Source organism: Nelumbo lutea, chromosome 6 (genome assembly GCF_056320005.1).
Source record: "Nelumbo lutea isolate HS-2025 chromosome 6, American lotus-T2T, whole genome shotgun sequence".
In the NCBI taxonomy this organism is placed as follows: Eukaryota; Viridiplantae; Streptophyta; class Magnoliopsida; order Proteales; family Nelumbonaceae; genus Nelumbo; species Nelumbo lutea.
Window position 1 is genome coordinate 56,977,562 of NC_142689.1, and position 19,337 is coordinate 56,996,898.

The 19,337-nt window shown below is 44.1% G+C and overlaps 1 non-coding gene across 1 annotated transcript; it reads left to right on the plus strand.

Moving 5' to 3' along the window:
* The first annotated feature begins 16,487 nt into the window (after positions 1-16,487).
* Positions 16,488-16,594, plus strand: LOC148849008 (small nucleolar RNA R71). Its single transcript, XR_016101512.1, has one exon. It is a non-coding gene; the product is annotated as a small nucleolar RNA R71 (small nucleolar RNA).
* The last annotated feature ends 2,743 nt before the right edge of the window (positions 16,595-19,337 follow it).

The window sequence follows — 19,337 nt, forward strand, 5'->3', positions numbered from 1 at the left end:
CGGGGATCTATCCGCATTCGCCTCTGCTCACTGTATGGTGGTAAGTGACCTTTTTTCCTATTCCTCTCTTGTTTTGCCCTTTTTTGTTGTCTTCTGATCTTTCTTTCTTGCCAATAGGTCAATTCTGCCATTCATGCCATGGCTTTCCAGATGCACATCCATCATGTCGATGCTCTCGACTAGTGTGCTACCCACCAGAAGCTCCAGGTCGAGCTCGACCGAAACCGGGGCGAGCTCCATCACACCCGCAAGGGGAATGAGTCTCAGGAGCTACTCGTCCATGACCAGGACACTCAAATCGCTCGGCTTACTAAAGAGAGTGCACGCTACATAGAGGAATCATTGAGGATGGTGGGGGAGAGGGAGCTCCTCAGGCAGTAGGTACGGGACTTGGAGTCCACTCTTCTGAACCAGACCCGAAACTTCGATCAGATGGTGGAGGTTGGGCGAGAGAAAGCGGTCTGGGATTTTAAAGACTCCCAGGAATTTCATGACCTCTAGGCGGAGTATGGTTCAGGTTCATACCGCTCTGGGTTTAAGCTCTGCCGGTGGCTGGTTCGGAAGAAGTTCTCTAGGCCCAACTTCGACGGCATTACTATGAAGGGTCTACCTCCTGAGGCAGCGGACCAAGCGGAAGAAGAGGAGCCCGATTCACCAGAGGATGAGGAAGCGGATTCTGGAGGTGGCGTTTCTCTGGGCTTCTGTGGCTTGTGGGTGCCGTAAACCCGATCTTTCACAAGTTTTCAGTAGGGCGGTTGTTCCCTATGATGATGGAACCTTTCCCGAGCTATTTAGCTCGGTTATTGCACTTGTCATTTTCATTTTTTTTTGAATGAATGTTTCTTCCTTCTTCTAAGTATGATGGACTTCCTTTATTTTTGCTAAAGCAATCTCATCACTTGAGCTGTTAAAGTTACATACTTGAAGTAGGGCTCTTTGTAGGCATTATCCCGATTTGTCACATTTAAGGCCTATGTGTTATATCACGGAGTGATTACAACGTATGCCTGAGCTAAGCATTGGTTGGCTATCTCTCTGTTCGACCAACGTATCGGGATGAACTATGCTTTGCGGGGTTTAAACCCAAGCTACTTACGCTTTTAATATTTCATACCTTGCCTTTGCCACTAAAGTGTCTTTTCTTCACGCCGAGGTCTTTATTAGCTCGGTGTTTTGGCCCTTAGGCTTTGGGGAGGGACCCGTAGTCCGCTCCTAGATTTCTCCCAGGCTGAAGTGGCAACTAGGGTCTTCTTGTACCGAGGTCATGTTAGCTCGGTATTCTGGCCCTTATGCTTTGGAAGGGTCGCGTGGTCTGCTTGATTTTTACAGGTAATATTGCCTCAGATTGACAATATTCCATGCTCGAGGTACTTGTTTTCCTTCAAGGGTCTCGAGCTCATATGTTCCTTCCCCAAGCACTCATTTCTCTCGGTAAGGACCTTCCTAGTTGGACCCGAGCTTGCCAACACAGAGCTCAGGCACCATAACTTTACGAAGGTCCAGGTCGCCAACCTGGAGGTATTTTCCTCTTGACCCTAGCGTTATAGTACCGAGCTACCCTCTGCTAGTAGGCTGCGGTCCTAATGTACGTGAGGTCCCTCATTTCGTCGAGTAGGTCGAGGTTGGTTCGTAGCTCATCTTTGCTTGTTTGATCGTTGTATGCTTCCAGGTGCAATGTACGTACTTCGATCTCTTTGAGAATCACTGCTTCAGTGCCATAGGTGAGATTGAATGGTGTTTCTCTCGTGGCGGTCTTCTCCTTGGTTCGGTAGGCCCATAAGACACTAAGTAGTTCATCTGCCCACAATCCTTTAACTTGGTCCAGCCGTGCCTTTAGTCTGCGGAGGATGGCTCTATTCGTGACTTCTGCCTGACCGTTTGCTTGAGGGTGCGTGACTGAAGTAAAGTTCTGTTGGATCCCCATGTCTCAGCACCAATCTTGAAATTTGATGTCCTTGAACTGTTTGCATTGTCGGAAATCAATACCCGAGGTAGTCTAAAGTGGCATACGATGCTCTTCCAAAAGAAGTTTTGGACATTTCGGGCTGTGATCATCACGAGGGGCTCGACTTCTACCCACTTGGTAAAATAGTCCACCGCCACTACTAAGAACTTTCTTCCACCCATTGCTGGTGGGAATGGCCCGAGTAGATCGATGCCCCATTGTGCAAAGGGCCACGGGCTAGTGAGATACTTGAGGTCGGCAGCGGGTTGGTGGTGAATATTGGCATGTCTCTGACATTTGTTACATTTTCTGACTAGTTCAATGGCGTCTGCCTTCATAACGTATTTAGCTACCTAGCGTTGCACCCTTCTGGCTACATTGCGATCTGTAGGGAGGGTCCCATGTAACAAGAAGCTCATGAGTGGGCCAATCCAGCTTGGCTCTGCTCGAATGACAGGAGCGATCTCCTCTGCCCCTCCCCGAGAATGCTAGGTTGAGACCGGTCTTCTATGTATACGGTTCTCATGGTGATGTCGCTAGTGCTGGCTAACATGGAGAGGGCATCGACCTCGGCGTTCTCCGACCTAGGGATCTGTCTGATGAAGTGTGACTGGAAGTTGAGCAGGGCCTCTCTGACTTTGGCTAAGTAGGCGACCATCGTCGGCTCGCAAGCTTCGTATTTTCCCATGACCTAGTTGACTACGTGCTGGGAGTCGCTGCAGACAACAATGTGCTTGGCTTTTACTTCTCTGGCTAAGGTTAGTCCGGCTATTAGTGCCTCGTATTCTGCTTCATTGTTTGATGCCTCGAACTTGAAGCGTAGCGCATACTCCAGTTTCATGCCGCTTGGGCTGTGCAGAACTATTCCAGCACCGCTACCCTATTGGTTCGAGGAGCCATCTACATGAAGGATCCAGGGCTCCTCATCCCAGCTCGTGGTTGGCTGAGCTAGGAGAGGTGCCACAATGGCTACTACTTCACGGGGTTCGGACTCGACCGATCCAGGAGCTTCGGGCTCACCCGAGGTGGGAGCCTCACGCTCAACTAGATTGGGAACTTCGGAACTGAATGTGCATTCAGCTATGAAATCTGCTAAGGCTTGGGCCTTAATGGCAGTTCGAAACTTGTACCAGACGTCATACTCACTGAGCTCGATGGCCCACTTCATTAGCTGCCCGGAGACCTCGGGCATAAGCAATACTTGCCTCAGATGCTTGTTAGTAAGGACGACAATAGTATGAGCTTGGAAGTATGGGCAGAGCTTCTGAGCTGCAATTATCAATGCGTATGCTAGCTTTTCCATCTCCGGGTATCTCGTTTATGCTCCCTGCAATACTTTACTAACATAATAGATGGGTCGTTGGACCCGATCTACTTCCTTTATTAGTACCGAACTGACCACCTCGTCGCTCGCCGTGAGGTAGAGTTCTAAAACATCGCCCTCATTGGGCCGGGTTAAGGTCGGCACACTAGTGAGGTATTCTTTGAGCTCGTTGAACGCGAGCTGGCAATCTTGGGTCCATTCCAACCCTTTGCTCTTTATTGCCTTAAAGAACGACAGACAGTAGTCCGCCGATTTAGACATGAAACGACTTAGGGCGGCTATGCGGCCATTCAACCTCTGAACTTCTTTCAGCTTTCGGGGTGGTTTCATGTCCACCCTTTGCTCTTTATTGCCTTGAAGAACGGCAGACACCAGTTCACTGATTTAGACATGAAACGACTTAGATCCATTCCAACCCTTTGCTCTTTATTGCCTTAAAGAACGACTGACAGCAGTCCGCCGATTTAGACATGAAACGACTTAGGGTGGCTATGTGACCATTCATCCTCTGAACTTCTTTCAGCTTTCGGGGTGGTTTCATGTCCAAGATGGCCTTAACCTTATCCGGGTTGGCTTCAATGCCATGCCGGTTAACGATTTATCCTAGGAACTTACCTGAGGTTACACCGAATGCACACTTGTTTGGATTCAATCTCATATTAAACTTACGCAAAATTTCAAAAACGGAACACAAATCTTGTATTAATTCATGTGAGAGTTGAGTTTTGACAACCATGTCATCTACATAGCATTCTACTTTTCAGCCGATTAACGGCGCAAACAATTTATTTACAAGTCTCTGAAAGGTTGCCCCTGCGTTTTTCAACCCGAAGGGCATAACCTTGTAATAGTAAAGGCCGAACTCTGTGATGAAGGTAGTCTTTTCTTCATCTACTAGGTCCATCTTGATCTGGTTATAGCCCGAATAGGTGTCCAAGAAACTGAGCAACTCATGCCCTGAGGTCGTGTCCACCAGACGGTCAATTCGGGGGAGTGGGAAGCAGTCTTTCGAGCAAGCCCAGTTCAGGTTGGTGTAGTCGACGCACATGTGCCACTTGCCATTGGCCTTCTTTACCAGGACGGGGTTGGCTACCCAGCTTGGGTATTGGACTTCTCTTATGAAGTCCACTGTGAGGAGCTTCTCGACTTCCTCATCGACCGCTTTCCACCATTCCAGGGCTGGGTTGCGTTTCTTCTGTCTAACGAGCCTAACTACAGGATCAGTGTTCAGCTTGTGAGTTATGAGTCTGGGGTCTATACTGGGCATTTCTACCGCGAACCATGCAAAAATATCTAAATTTTGAAGTAAAAAACTTACCAGTTCGGATCATAGGGGCTCCGAGACAGAAGCACCGATCTGGAGCATCCGAGCTGGGTTTGCTATCTTGGTTGGGACTACGACCGTTTCTTCCATGGGCGTGGCTCGCTCTTCGCCTTGGTCTATGGTTCACTCTAGTTCAAGGTCATCGGCTACTTTGGTTTTCCCCTTTAGGGTGTCAACCTAGCACTTGCGGGACTCAAGTTGGTCGCCCCGCACTACTCCCACCCCGAAGTCGGTTGGGAACTTCATGGCTAAATGGTAAGTGGAGACCGCCGCCCGCAGGACATGGGTGATCGGTTGACCTACTATGGCATTGTAGGGCGAGGGGGTCGCTACCACTAGGAAGTTGTGCTCCAATCTAGCCACACAAGGCCACATCCCGACCTCCACCAGGACTGTTATTTTCCCAAGGGGCTGGACTTCTTCTTCGCTGAAGCTTACCAAAGGAGTGTCTGCGGGCTTCAGGTCGCTTTTCTGCAATTGGAGCTGGTCAAACACAGCTTTGAAAAGTATGTCGGCCAAGCTGCCTGTGTCGACAAATACGCGTCTGACCTCGAAGTCATTGATCCTCAGCTTTATCATGAGTGCATCGTCGTGGGGGTAATGGACCCCCCACACATCCTCTTCTGTGAAGAAAATCGGCTCTTCTATTCTTGGCTGCTTTGGGGGGTTCTACTCCTCCCGGGTGACCTCACGAACCGATATCCGAGCTGTCGCTGACGTGCAACCCACAACGATTGAACCTCCCACTATCATGTGGATGGTCCCCCGAACTGGCCTCTCCTCCGAAGGTTGTCTCTGCGATTGTTTGGCCGGCCTGCTACTAGATTCGAGAGCGTCTCTACCGTGCTCCCCTTGCCGACCTGTCCTATTACTATTATTATTATTATTATTATTATTATTATTATTATTATTATTTTGTACAAAGTTCCTCAAATATCCGCGACGGATGAGCTCCTCTATCTCGTCGCAGAGGTTTTTACAACTCTCGGTATTGTGACCATGGTCTTTATGAAAGCTGAATGCAGATTCTTATTTCTATCATTGGGGTTCCCCCTCAGATGGGGTGGCCACTTCATGTACGGGGCATCCTTGATCGCCATCAGAAATTCAGCCCGCTTCGTGTTCAGTGGAGTGTAATCAGCCCGGTCTGGAGTAGGAGCTCAGAACAGCTGACCCGGCTTTGCACCCCGAGCTGTTTCCTTTTTTCTTCGGGTGTCCTCTTGACTAGGAGGTTCTTCTCTTTTTCTTTTTCTAGGTGTGCCCTCACCCTTCTGGTTGATCTCCTCTTCGGTGGCATGAACTTATCCGCGAGTTTCAGAAACTCGATTATGGTCGCGGGTTGGTTGACGACCATGTACCACTTGAACTCTTTGTGCTTCATGCCCTTCTTGGCCGCTGCAAGGCGTACGACGGGATCCAGTCGTGGTATCTGCATACAAGCATCGTTGAACCGCTTGATATAACTCCTAATGGACTCTCCCTCCCTTTGTGCTATGTTGAAGATGCTTTCATCAGTTCGCGGGCACTGCTTGCTGGTGACAAAGTGCGACATTAAGGCTTGTGCGAATTGCACCCAACTTCTTATTGACCCAGGCGCCAAGTTTCGGTACCACGTGCGGGCTGCTCCCCTGAATGTAGTGGAGAAGGCCACGCACATGCACAACTTATTGGCTCACGCCAGGTGCATCTGTGACTGAAAGGCATCTACATGGTCACTCGGGTTGAACGACCCGTGATACTTGTCAAGAGGGGGGAGCTTGAAATCCTTGGGCATCGGGACCGTCAGGAGTTCGAAAGATAGGGGGGACGGAATTGAGAGAAGGGGAGTTTGGCTTCGGCTGAGCCTACCTCTTCTTTTCCCATGAGCTCGGGTAAATCGTGGGTGACAGATCGACGAGCTTGGCATCGACGCCTCTACTTCCTGACAAGCTCGGCATTCGTGCTGCTCACTTCCGTGCTATCTAGAGCAGTTTGCGCCGGGGGTAGCCCGGTCTGCTGGTGATGGCTACGGACAAAAGGGGCCTGCTTGGATCGGGGCAATGTTGACCGGCCGGGCCGGGGTCCTCTCGACCTGTTCGCCCGCGGCAAGATCGGGGTAGCTGGTCTCTCCCGTCTACTATGGGGGGAGGCTTGGTTTTTTGGGAGACTTTGGGGGGCCTCTCCTCGGCCAGAGTGTTCGCTCTAGCGGTGAGACTTGGCTTGCTGCGAGACCCGGTGCTGAGGCTAGAGCTGAGGCTGTTGAAGCTGAGGTTGAGGCAGCTAGGGGAACTACTGCTGATACTGGTACTAGGACACCTAGTGCAGCACGTGCTGTTGATAGAGCTAGAGCTGTTGGAACTGTTGCATTTGGGCTTGTATGGCTCTCATGCCCTGCACTAGGTCCTCCAGTTGGTTCGGGCTAGCCGCCGGGGGCACGACCGAAGGTTCGATGAATATTGTTCTGACTATAGTAGGAAGTGGGGCGATGACAGGTGCCATTGTGAGAGGCACGCTTTAGCTGGGGATTCCATCCGCTGGGGTTGTTCACTAGAGTTATCCATTTCCGTGCTTCGTCCGATGTTGCTAGGGGAAGCCATGAATGTTGGATTGTTTCAAGGAAGAAGGAACTGAAAGAGTTTAGAGGGAAAGGCCTTTCGAAGCGATTCCCACAGACAGCGCCAAATGATGTAGCGCGATCCAGACAGTCCTAGCCGACCGCTAACTGGCTCCTTGCTGGCAATGAGCGGGACCTAAGAAGATGAAAGGAAGGATTCCTGGGGATTTACCCGGTGGGAATACTCCAATGCTTAAGTTAGTACTGTGTATGGGAAGTAAAGGGAAAAACGAAGGCTAGGAGTGGAGGTCGCGTAGTTTTCTTGTACACAAGAGATTTTTTGGTTTCTCTAGAAGAAGTTTCTCCTCGGTCCTGAGGGCTTTTATAGGGGCGCTCCTTGGGAGATCGGACATAACCGCCACTGGGCCCCCTGCTATAGTCGTTACCTACCAGGACTGCACAGGTGGCTGTGTTAGACAGTTTTGTATGCCCTTAGCTTCAATCAAAATTGATGTACTTTATGAGTTTATTATAAATGAATAAAAGTACATATTTGATTCATGTTCCCTTGGTATGTTTCTGTGTAATACCCTTAAACTGGACACTTATTGAGACTCGTGTTAGTTTAGAATGTTCACAGCCAATGGGTCGGTCTGGGGAGACCTATCCTGACAAGGCTGACACTGTGGTGCCACCAAGTCGGTTGGGGTGGCTTGTCTCAGCTACCGGGGTGAGACCCTAGGCACATACAGTGTGGGATTAATTGAATCTTTGAACTGGACCAGATTTCCAGTATTGCCCTGGACCTTGGAGATTGATGGGCAAAACTGGAAAGTTACACCCGACCTCTAGACTCGATTATGATACTGCACTAGGTGTCGGATCGGGCTGTCTTTGATGTACCAATCAGTGAGATCCTTAGCTGGGGTCAAAACCTGGGTATGTTGGGACAATCCGAGAATTCATCTGAGTGGGTGATCATAGTGACAGGATCAGCCCCTTTGTCGGACAAAGGTAATGATCGGGGATGCACTCTCACTGTTGGAAACCAAGACTGCCGGCAGCCGATTTCAACCGTTGAAATTTGTTTTGCAAAATATATTTTATATGAGATATAAAAGTATATATATTATGGTTTCTAAAATGTTTGCGAAAGAGTTTTAATTCCCGGGATCCATATAAGTGGAGAGTGCAACACTGTTCCTTGCAGCCGAGGGAGAGGTCCTCTCTTGTCGGGCAGTGTATGATCATTATGGGCTGAGAGGTTAAGTGTAAGACCATTGAAGATAATACCTGATGGGCTAATCTTGCATCTGCCCACAGTCCCTGGGTGTTACAAGGTGGCTTGGTCCAGGGACCACTTAGGGTAAGTGTTGGGCCCATAGAGCCCATTCGATGGGTTTCAGGGGGTGCACTGTCTTAACTGTGTATTCGACCAGGCCTTGTAACAAAGGCTGGGCCGAACCCATGTGGCTGATGTGTAGATCAATGCTTGGGTCCCACGCCATACAAGGAAGCCCAACTGGGCAGCAGTTAGGAAGGTTAAGTGAGCACATAAGCTTAATGGGCCTAAAGCCCATTTCGAACTGGGCTATTAATTTAGTTAATTAAAATGGTGAATTCTGAGATAGATTAGCAGTTAGGATAGGGTCTTGATCCTATCCACTCAGAGAGTCCAGATCTGAATGCGATTCAGATCTAGAAACCTCCTAATAAGATTAGGATAAAGCTAATCTAGTCTGCAGATAAGATAAGGGTTTATCCTTATCAATAGAAGAGAAGGCTGATCCAAATTTGATTTGGATAAGCACCTCCTAATGGGATTAGGAGCTGATCTTTTCAAGTTAACAAAAAGGAAGGAGGGGGTGGCAGCCTTGAGAGAGAGAACAAGAAACACATCAGATCCTCTTTAGTGCTGAAATCAAGAAGAGAGAATTCTGCACCCTGTGAATACTCTCTTGCCGCCTCCCTGCTCTTGCGGCCCAGTTTCCCAGTTCGATCTCCAACTGTGGGAGAAGTCAAGTGATGTGCGGCTCATTGTGACACTAGCAAGTGCACTAGCCGTTCAAGTAATAAAGTAGTGACTGAAGTATCGTTCCCACGAGGATTTAGGAAACAATTGCCTTCAATTCAGGTTAGAAGAGTAAGTAGTAAATGTCAATCTCAGAATTCAGCAATCTATCAATTTGGATCATTCGAATGAATCATGATTGAGCCTTGGTTTGGTGAAACCCCAAGGTCATGAACAGCCTCTCTCAAGCGCATGTTCATCCTATGCATGAGTGACGGTTCTTCTATCTCTAGCAAGAATGTAATCCCCATGCATGCATTTCTTCAAACACTTCTAAGGCATCAATTCAAATCTGAATTGATCACCAACTGAATTGTGCAAGTTATCTCTAACCTTGCACTCAACTCAGTTCTTGAATAGTAGATCTGAATTCCTAGAGTCTCTCTCAAGCACTCTAGGAATTCCAAGCTGTAGATTAATTCGCCCAATCTGAAAATTGCAGATCTGAATTCTCTTTCAAGCAATTCAGATCTTGCAATCTCAGATCTGAGAATTCAGATATGAGTTTTGAAGGTTAGTTGGCCGAATTAATCTACAATCACACCCTTATTCAAGAAACTTCAAATACAATGCATGACCATTTGAATGAATCAAAAAGAATTAGATTGCTGAACTGAAATTTTACAAGCTGAAATACATCAAGGAAGAATGGAAACAAGGAGAAAGAAGAAAGAACATATAACTAAGAAACTGAATTCAAATCAAAAGAGAATGAAACTACAAATGATTTATTACAGAAGATCTTTGAATCACAAACTCTCAATTCGAACTCACCTTCTTCTTCTAGCTTGCTTGTCTTGAACTTCCTTCAGCCCTTCTTCTTCTTCTTCCTTGCGCCTAGCCTTCTTCTCTTCTCTTCTCTCAAGGTGGCCGAACCTCTAAGAGTGGGAGAGCCTTCCTCTCAAGCAATTGAACAACTTTCTCCCCTTCTAGAGGCCTCCTTATATAGTTTTTCAAGGGGGCTCTTGCCCCTTCTTGAAGCCTCTAGAATGGGGTGTATTACACCCCTCATGAACCTTCTAGAGTGCTCCCTCCTTCTCTTCAAGAAACTCCTAGAAGTTGCCGCCCCTAGCTCCCTTTGGGCTGCTATTTGGGCTACAACTTAGCTTGCTTTTGAGCTCATGTGGGCTACACTCTAGGCTGTTATTTGGGATAAAAATGGGCTGGGCCAAAATTTCTTTCTTGTTAGGCTTCTTCCCTTGGATTTTCCAAAGAGTTTCACTTGCTCTTCTTGGGCCGAATGAAATTCTCTTGCTCTCATGGCTGGGCCGGACTGAAATTGGTAAATTTTGGGTTTTCTTTTCTTGCTTTTGCCTTCTTTTTATTGATTTGGCTCCCCCTGAAATCTTTCTTGCAATCAAGCTAAAATAGGGAAAAATTTAATTAAACCATCATAAAATTTCATGCAAAAACCTCATAAAATATAGATAAATTGTAGGTTCATCAAATACCCCCACACTTAAGCTTTTGCTTGTCCTCAAGCAAAGACATCAGCCATAAACTTAACATTCCCCCCTTCTATTCTCACCATTTACCTGGTGAACTTTTTAAGATAGAAAAAAAAGTAGTCGGGGAACTTTTGTAAGTGCTCAACTTTTATTCTTGTAAATTACCATTTAAGATATGTATCAGATCCAAGGAAAGAAGAATATGAATTTCATCATAGTTTAGCCTTCACTCCTAATTCATATATAAATCAACTCCTTAATTGTCAAGGTTAATGATCAAATTTCACTAAGTTTCACATCTGTAACTAAATCTTAATGAGAGTTCAACTTTAGAGTGCCCCTTTGAACCTCGGTTGTCACCACAATTACTTATTTCTAAGGGTGAGTGCATTTTATGCTCCATCTCACCTTTTTTTTCTTTTCGGTGTAAGTGCATTTTATGCTCCATCTCACACTTTTCTCTCTTTTTTTTTTTTTTTGGTGTGAGTGCATCTTATGCTCCATCTCACACTGGTCACTTGCTTGAGGTAGGTAAATAGGGCTCATGTTCTAAGCTGCTAGTTTTACTATTCAGCTCAGAATAGCGGAGTCAATTTGGACTTTTGTCCTTCTTTTGCAATTATTGAACCTCAAGAATCAACATTTCAGATGTGCACTAGTTTTCTTGACCATTAACAATGAAATCAAGGGCTTCCATACACATGAAGGAAGTTAGGGCTAGTCATGCTGAAAGGCATATTCAGCTCCCCTTTTCTCCTACATATATCAAATTGGGTCATTCACAAGAATAAAAACTTAACAAGTACATCAGTCTCCCTTAACTCATTGAATTCCTTCTTAAAAAAAATCATCAAATAAATAGTAATGAACTTGAGGGGTTCCAGTCTTTTTTTTTTTTCTTTTGTGATGTCATTGCCTACATATGTGTGTTGGGGTGCATGAGGTGCATGGTTTCAACCCCCATACCCTAGCCTCGGGCTCACTCCCCCACACTTGAGATGAACATTGTCCTCAATGTTCGTAGTGTTAGGGAGTCATACTTGCTAGAGCAAACTGAAGAAAAGAAAATGATGAACTGAGTCCTTAAAGAATTGGAATTTTGAGAAAAAGATCTTTATTTTACTAACTAATATTCTAAAAAGATAAATGACAAAAAGATTCCTTAACTTGTTCATGAGCAAGCATAAGAGATTATTGGTTATCTAGATAAACAGTGGATGGAGGGGGTACAGTACTGCCCATTAAATATGGTTTCAGGCGCTGACCATTTACTTTAAACGTGCCCTGAACCGGGTGGGTGAGTTCTATAGCCCCATGGGGAAAAACCTGTGAAATGGTAAAGGGTCCAGACCACCTGGATCTCAGCTTACCTGGAAACAAGCGGAGACGGGAATTATATAACAATACCTGTTGGCCTACATAAAAGTCCCATCTCAGCAAGTTCTTATCATGCCAGTTTTTTATTCTTTCTTTATAAACTTTGGCATTCTCATAGGTGGTAAGTCTGAATTCATCCAATTCATTCAATTGCAACTGCCTTTTAGCCCTTGTGGCCTGAATGTCAAAATTTAAGAATTTAAGAGCCCAATAGGTCTTGTGTTCCAATTCAACTGGTAAATGGCATGCTTTACCAAAGACCAATCTATAGGGGGGCATGCCAATGGGTGTCTTAAATGCAGTTCTGTATGCCCATAATGCATCATCTAATTTGATGGACCAATCTTTTCTGGTGGATGCTACGGTCTTTTTCAGAATTCTTTTGAGTTCCCTGTTAGCCAACTCCACTTGGCCACTGGTTTGAGGGTGATAAGGGGTAGCTAATTTATGTGTAATTCCATATTTCTGCATTAACCTCTCAAATTGGCTATTACAGAAGTGAGTTCCCCTATCACTAATTATAGCTCGCGGAGTGCCAAATCGGGAGAATAGCTTCTTTAGGAAGTGTACCACCCTTCATGAGTCATTTGTGAGTAAAGCCATGGCTTCTACCCATTTGGATACATAGTCAACTGCAACGAGGATGTACTTATTCCCAAAAGAATTCGGGAAAGGTCCCATGAAATCTATACCCCAAACATCAAAGATTTCACAGATTAAAATATTGGAAAGGGGCATTTCATTCCGTCGGGAAATGTTTCCCGATCTTTGGCATTTGTCACATGTGGACACATACCGATGGGCATCTTTGAAGAGTGTGGGCCAATAAAAACCTGATTGCAAAACCTTGGCTGCAGTGCGACTAGCTCCAAAATGACCTCCTGCTTCTTTATCATGGCAAAATTGGAGTACCGACTTCATCTCCTCCTCGGGGACACATCTCCTTATGATCTGATCTGCACACAATTTATACAAAAAGGGTTCCTCCCACAGATAGTATTTTACATCAGAAAAGAATTTCTTTTTCTATTGATATGAAAGGTTAGGAGGAAGGACTTGTGCAGCTAGATAATTAGCAAAATCAGCATACCAAGGATATGAGTATTTCTGTATTGAGTACAACTGCTCATCCGGAAATTCTTCTCGAATGTTGCTGGTTACCTCCTCTTTTGAGCTTACCGTGTCCAACCGGGAGAGATGGTCAGCAGCCAGGTTTGCAGCACCCTTCAGGTCTCTAATCTCAATGTCAAACTCTTGCAATAAAAGGATCCACCTGATCAGTCTTGGTTTTGAGTTTTGCTTGGTAAGCAAGTGCCTTAATGCCGAGTGATCTGTGTGGACAACAACCTTGGATAATATCAGATATGAACGAAACTTATCAAGTGCAAATATTACTGCTAACAGCTCCTTTTCTGTGGTAGTGTAATTGAGTTGGGGTCCAGTCAAGGTTCTGCTAGCATAGTAAATTGGCTGAAAATGTTTGTTCATTCTTTGTCCTAAAACAGCTCCTATAGCAAAATCACTCGCATCACACATCAATTCAAATGGGAGGGTCCAATCTGGTGCTACCATGATAGGTGCATGGATCAATTTGTCTTTCAAGATGTTGAAAGCATGAAGACATTCAGTTGAAAATTCAAAAGGCACTTCTTTCTGAAGCAAGGTAGATAATGGCTTGGAAATTTTTGAGAAATCTTTAATAAACCTTCTATAGAATCCGACATGTCCTAAGAAACTTCTCAAAGAACGAACAGATGTTGGGGTTGGTAATTTTTCAATTGCCTCCACCTTGGCCTTGTCGACTTCTATACCTCTTTGAGAGATCTTGTGTCCAAGCACTATGCCTTCTTGCACCATAAAATGACATTTCTCCCAATTCAACACAAGATGTGTTTCTTTACATCTAGTAAGCACCTGTTCCAGATTATTCAAACATGCATCAAACGAAGAGCCAAAAACTGAAAAATCATCCATGAAGATCTCAATAAATTTTTCAACCATATTAGAAAATATAGACATCATACATCGCTGAAAGGTTGCTGGGGCATTGCATAACCCAAAGGGCATCCTTCGGTATGCAAAGGTTCCATATGGGCAAGTAAAAGTGGTCTTTTCTTGATCTTCTGGTGCAATTGGTATCTGGTTATACCCTGAATATCCATCCAAGAAACAATAATACTCATGCCCGGCTAGCCTCTCCAACATTTGATCCATAAATGGGAGAGGGAAATGGTCCTTCCGGGTGGCTTCATTTAATTTTCTGTAGTCAATACACACACGCTATCCGGTAACGGTTCTAGTAGGGATGAGTTCATTTTTCTCATTTGGAACAACAGTCGTACCCCCTTTTTTGGGCACAACTTGCACAGGGCTTACCCAAGAACTATCAGAAATAGGATAAATGATCCCAGCATCTAACAACTTAATTATTTCAGCCTTTACCACTTCTTTCATGTTGGGGTTCAGGCGCCTTTGGGGCTGAACGGAAGGCTTGCTGTCCTCTTCCATCAAAATTCTGTGAGTGCAGATTGATGGATTAATGCCTTTGATATCTTCTACCTTCCAAGCTATAGCATTTTTGTGTTCCCGCAGCACTCTTAATAATTTTTCTCTTTGTAAGGGATTCAGTGCTGCGGAAATTATCACGGGGAGATCTGATGGTTCCTCAAGGAAAGCATACTCTAAATGGGATGGTAATTGCTTCAGTTCAAGGGTGGGGGGTTCTTGGGGTGATGGCTTACCTGATGGTCCGGGCAATTTGCCTAAGTTCTCTAATTTAAGAAACCCCTTTCCCTTGAATTGAGGCTTATCGTTCAGGTATGCTATCATGAGGTTTATTTTTTCATTTTCTGCTTCTTCAAGTTCTCCCTGCTGGAGGCAGAGTTCAAGAGGATCAGTTATTCTACTTACCTGGAAGCATTCATCAATTGTCAATTCAATGGCATCAATCATAAAACAAGAATCATCACTAGAGGGTGCATGTTTCATAGCATCAGACATTTTAAAAATTATCTCCTCATCTTGTATCCTAAGGCTGAGTTGTCCTTGTTGGACATCAATCATTGCTTTCCCGGTAGCCAGGAAAGGTCTCCCTAGGATAAGCGGGACCTCCACATCTTCTTGCATGTCTAACACAATGAAATCAACTGGAAAAATGAATTTGTCAACTTTAACTAACACATCTTCTATGATCCCCCTAGGATGTCTAATGGATCTATCAGCCAATTGTAATGCCACTCTAGTGGGTTGGGGTTCATTCAACCCCAATTTCTTGAAGATAGAATATGGCATTAAATTGATGCTAGCTCCCAGGTCACATAAAGCTTTTTCAATTTTTAAACTGCCAATGGTACAAGGAATAGTGAAACTCCCTGGATCTTTGAGTTTCTGAGGCAGCTTGTTCAAAAGGATAGCAGAACATTCCTCATTTAATGCAACTGTAGCCACATCTCCCAGTTTCCTTTTGTTTGCCAATAATTCCTTCAAAAACCTTGCATAGTGTGGCATCTGGGCTAAAGCATCAGCAAAAGGAATATTAATATGTAAACTTTTAAATATTTCAAGAAACTTACCAAATTCCTTCTCCAATTTTTGTTGCTTCAGCCTGTGAGGGAATGGAACTTGCGGTTGTTGGTGCATCCCTTGTTGTGCTTCTGGTTGTTCCGTCTTCTGTTGTCTGGTTCCAAGGCTTGTTTCTGCCTTGGGTTCAGCCCAATTCTTCTTTTCTACCTCAGGCAACTCTTTTCCACTTCTTAAGGTAATAGCTTGCACTTGCTCTCGTGGATTCACTTCAGTGTTGCTTGGAAGAGTTCCCGGCAGTCTGGAAGAGATTAATTGTGCCAATTGCCCCACTTGGTTTTCCAGGTTTTTGATTGAGGCTTCTTGGTTCTGGAACCTAGTTTCTGCACCTGCTATAAATTTTGTCATCAGTTCCTCCAAATTGGATTTCGGTTCAGGCTGATGATAAGTCTGGTGGAACGGCTTGGAAATATGCTGATTTGGCCAGGACTGGTTTGAATGTCCCCTCCATCCTGGATGAAAAGTATGGTGACTCTGGTAACCCTGCTGTCTTGACGAATTGCTGACATAGTCAACTTGTTCAGTAGATGGTCTGAACTGATTGCCAACTTGGCAGTCTGTACTGATGTGGCCTCCCCCACACAATTCACAATTAAGAGGCTGCACATGCATGGAAGCTATCTGCATTTCATCTATTTTTTTACTGAGTGCTCCTATTTGTGCAGCTAGTGCTGTATAAGTGTCAACATTATGCAAGCCTTGCTGCTTCCTAGTTTGAGTCCTTTCCGAATGCCATTGATAATTGTTGGCTGCCATTTCCTCAATAAGTGCATGGGCAACCTCAGGAGTTTTATTATTTATGGATCCTCCGGCTGCAGCATCTAATATGGTCTTATTTGAGTCAGTAAGACCATTATAGAAAGTCTGCACTTGCAGCCAAATGGGGAGGCCATGGTGAGGAACTCTCCTTAACAGCTCCTTGTATCGTTCCCATGATTCATATAAAGATTCCCCCTCTTGTTGGAAAAAAGTAGTGATGTCATTCCTCATTTTAGCAGTTTTAGAAGGGGGAAAATATTTAGAGAGAAAACGGCTGACCATTTCGTCCCATGTGGCTATAGATCCTGCCGGTAATGAGTTCAACCAAGCTTTGGCTTTATCCTTCAAAGAAAATGGGAATAACCTCAGCTGAATGGCATCATCACTTACCCCATTGTGTTTGAAGGTGTCACAGATTTCCAAGAAGTTAGCAATATGGGCATTCGGATCCTCATGGGCCATACCACAAAACTGAATCGTATTTTGTATCATTTGGATTATGGCCGGTTTAATTTCGAAGTTATTGGCAGCAATAGTTGGCCTGATAATGCTGGAGACAGTCCCGGTGAGGGTGGGCTTGGCATAATCCATCATAGTTCTTTGTTCAGCCATTTCTTGTGCTTCTTGTCTGACTTGCTTAGCAGCTCTCAAACGGACACGGAGAGTCCGTTCAATCTCCGGGTCGTAAAGGATCTCTTCCAGTTCAGGTCTGCTTGTCATAAACTGTTAAAGTCAAAGCAATAAAAATGCCAATATTCACAAAAGAAAATAAATAACTAATCCTATCACACTGTAAAGTGAAGTATTGGAATACAAAACCTACATCCTATCATGAATAAATGAAGCCGATTATACTAAAAGCAGATTTAAACCAATCATCTTATTCAAGGTTCCTTTATCTACATCCATCGATTGCAACATCTGAATTCAGACCCAATTTAGATCTGAATTCAGAGAAATTAATAAATAATAATTCAGATCTGAGCTGGATATCTCATACACACACATTGGTATACACTACAATATACATCCATTAAGGTTGGAATCAATTTTGTGATGCTTTAGGGCTGAAATCAGATCTGATCTGAAAAAAAAAAAATAATTTAAAAGGATCTGAAATAAACTAAAACCAGTCCTGAGTTAGGCTTGGGTTAAAGATTTTAAACTCTACAATTGAAGCTCAAACCTGTATAGCTGATGCATATCAAACACTTGCTAAGACCTAAAAATTGGGTCTGCAATGTTTGGTATTGCAAGCTATTCGGTCCATACAACTTTTGTAGAAATCTGAAATCAGGTCTGCTAACTGTTGCACTATAGCAGCCCTGCTATAGATCTGAATGCTAATAGAAATACTTGGAAAGTGTTAATTTTTCTTAAGTATCTGAGGCATAACAATTATTCAATCCAAACATACACCTCCTTAGCTAATGTAGCTCGGTTACAAGTGGGTAAAGCCAAGAATTCAGTCCACCCAGAATTCATAGTATGCTCTGTATCAGTTCAGTCCTCACATCATATCAACTGCATTTCAGATTTGAATTTCTCTCATTCCTTGCTATCCATTCACCCTTGAGGCAGGTTGGATGTATCATAGGGTGGATTGGGGTAGTGATGGCACCCAATTCACCTCAAACTTGCATCGGTTCAGATCTGAGTTCAGAGGAATTCAGATCTGAACTGAGCAGATCTGTAACAGCAGAATTCAGATCTGAACTGAGCAGATCTGTAACAGCAGAATTCAGATCTGAACTCAAGTCTGAGTTTGGATCTGAATTCTCAATTGCCTTACCTTCAGTTATTGCTACCAAATTGTTTTTGGGGAATAGCAGAAGTGCCCTAGGGTGAATTGGGGTGGTGATGACACCCAATTCCCCTCAAAATTGCATCAGTTCAGGTCTGAGTTCAGAGGAACTCAGATCTGAACTGTTGCAGATCTGCTGTAGCAGAATTCAGATTTGAACTCAGATTTGAGTTCTGATCCGAATTCTCAATTGCTCATCTTGTTGTTCAAAAGATCTCCCCTTTTTTTTTTAATTTGTTTTTTTTCTTTTTGTAATGAAAGAAAGAAAAAAAATAAAGTCTGAAACACAAGCAACTCTTTTCGGCTGAGTGCTGCAGATCTGAAATCTGTTGATCTGAGTGCCGAATGCAACTCAGATCTGCAACACTCATGTTTATGTGAATTTTTTTCTTTTTTTTTTTTTCTTTTTGAAGGGAACAATACCAAGATTGAATAGAAATCAAACATGCCTTTATTAAAATGAAACTGAAACAAAAAAAATGAAAGTAATCTACTTAAGAAGGAAGAAACATAACTACAGTAGTACAGCAGTTGCAGTCCAAGCTGAAATGAAAAAGTTAGCAAATTAACCCAACTATGAATGCAATGCTGAATGAGATCAGATTAAGAATGCTCAATGTTTCCTAATATTGCTTCTCTAAATCCCCGGCAACGGCGCCAAAAACTTGATGTGCGGCTCATTGTGACACTAGCAAGTGCACTAGCCGTTCAAGTAATAAAGTAGTGAGTGAAGTATCGTTCCCACGAGGATTTAGGAAACAATTACCAATACTAAATTGAACATTTCTTATCTGATCAACAAATAAATCAAAACTCTAATGAAAGCTAAGAAATCCTAAATTAAAATCTATCTAAATCATTGGCCCAATTGCCTTCAATTCAGGTTAGAAGAGTAAGTAGTAAATGTCAATCTCAGAATTCAGCAATCTATCAATTTGGATCATTCGAATGAATCATGATTGAGCCTTGGTTTGGTGAAACCCCAAGGTCATGAACAGCCTCTCTCAAGTGCATGTTCATCCTATGCATGAGTGACGGTTCTTCTATCTCTAGCAAGAATCTAATTCCCATGCATGCATTTCTTCAAACACTTCTAAGGCATCAATTCAAATCTGAATTGATCACCAACTGAATTGTGCAAGTTATCTCTAACCTTGCACTCAATTCAGTTCT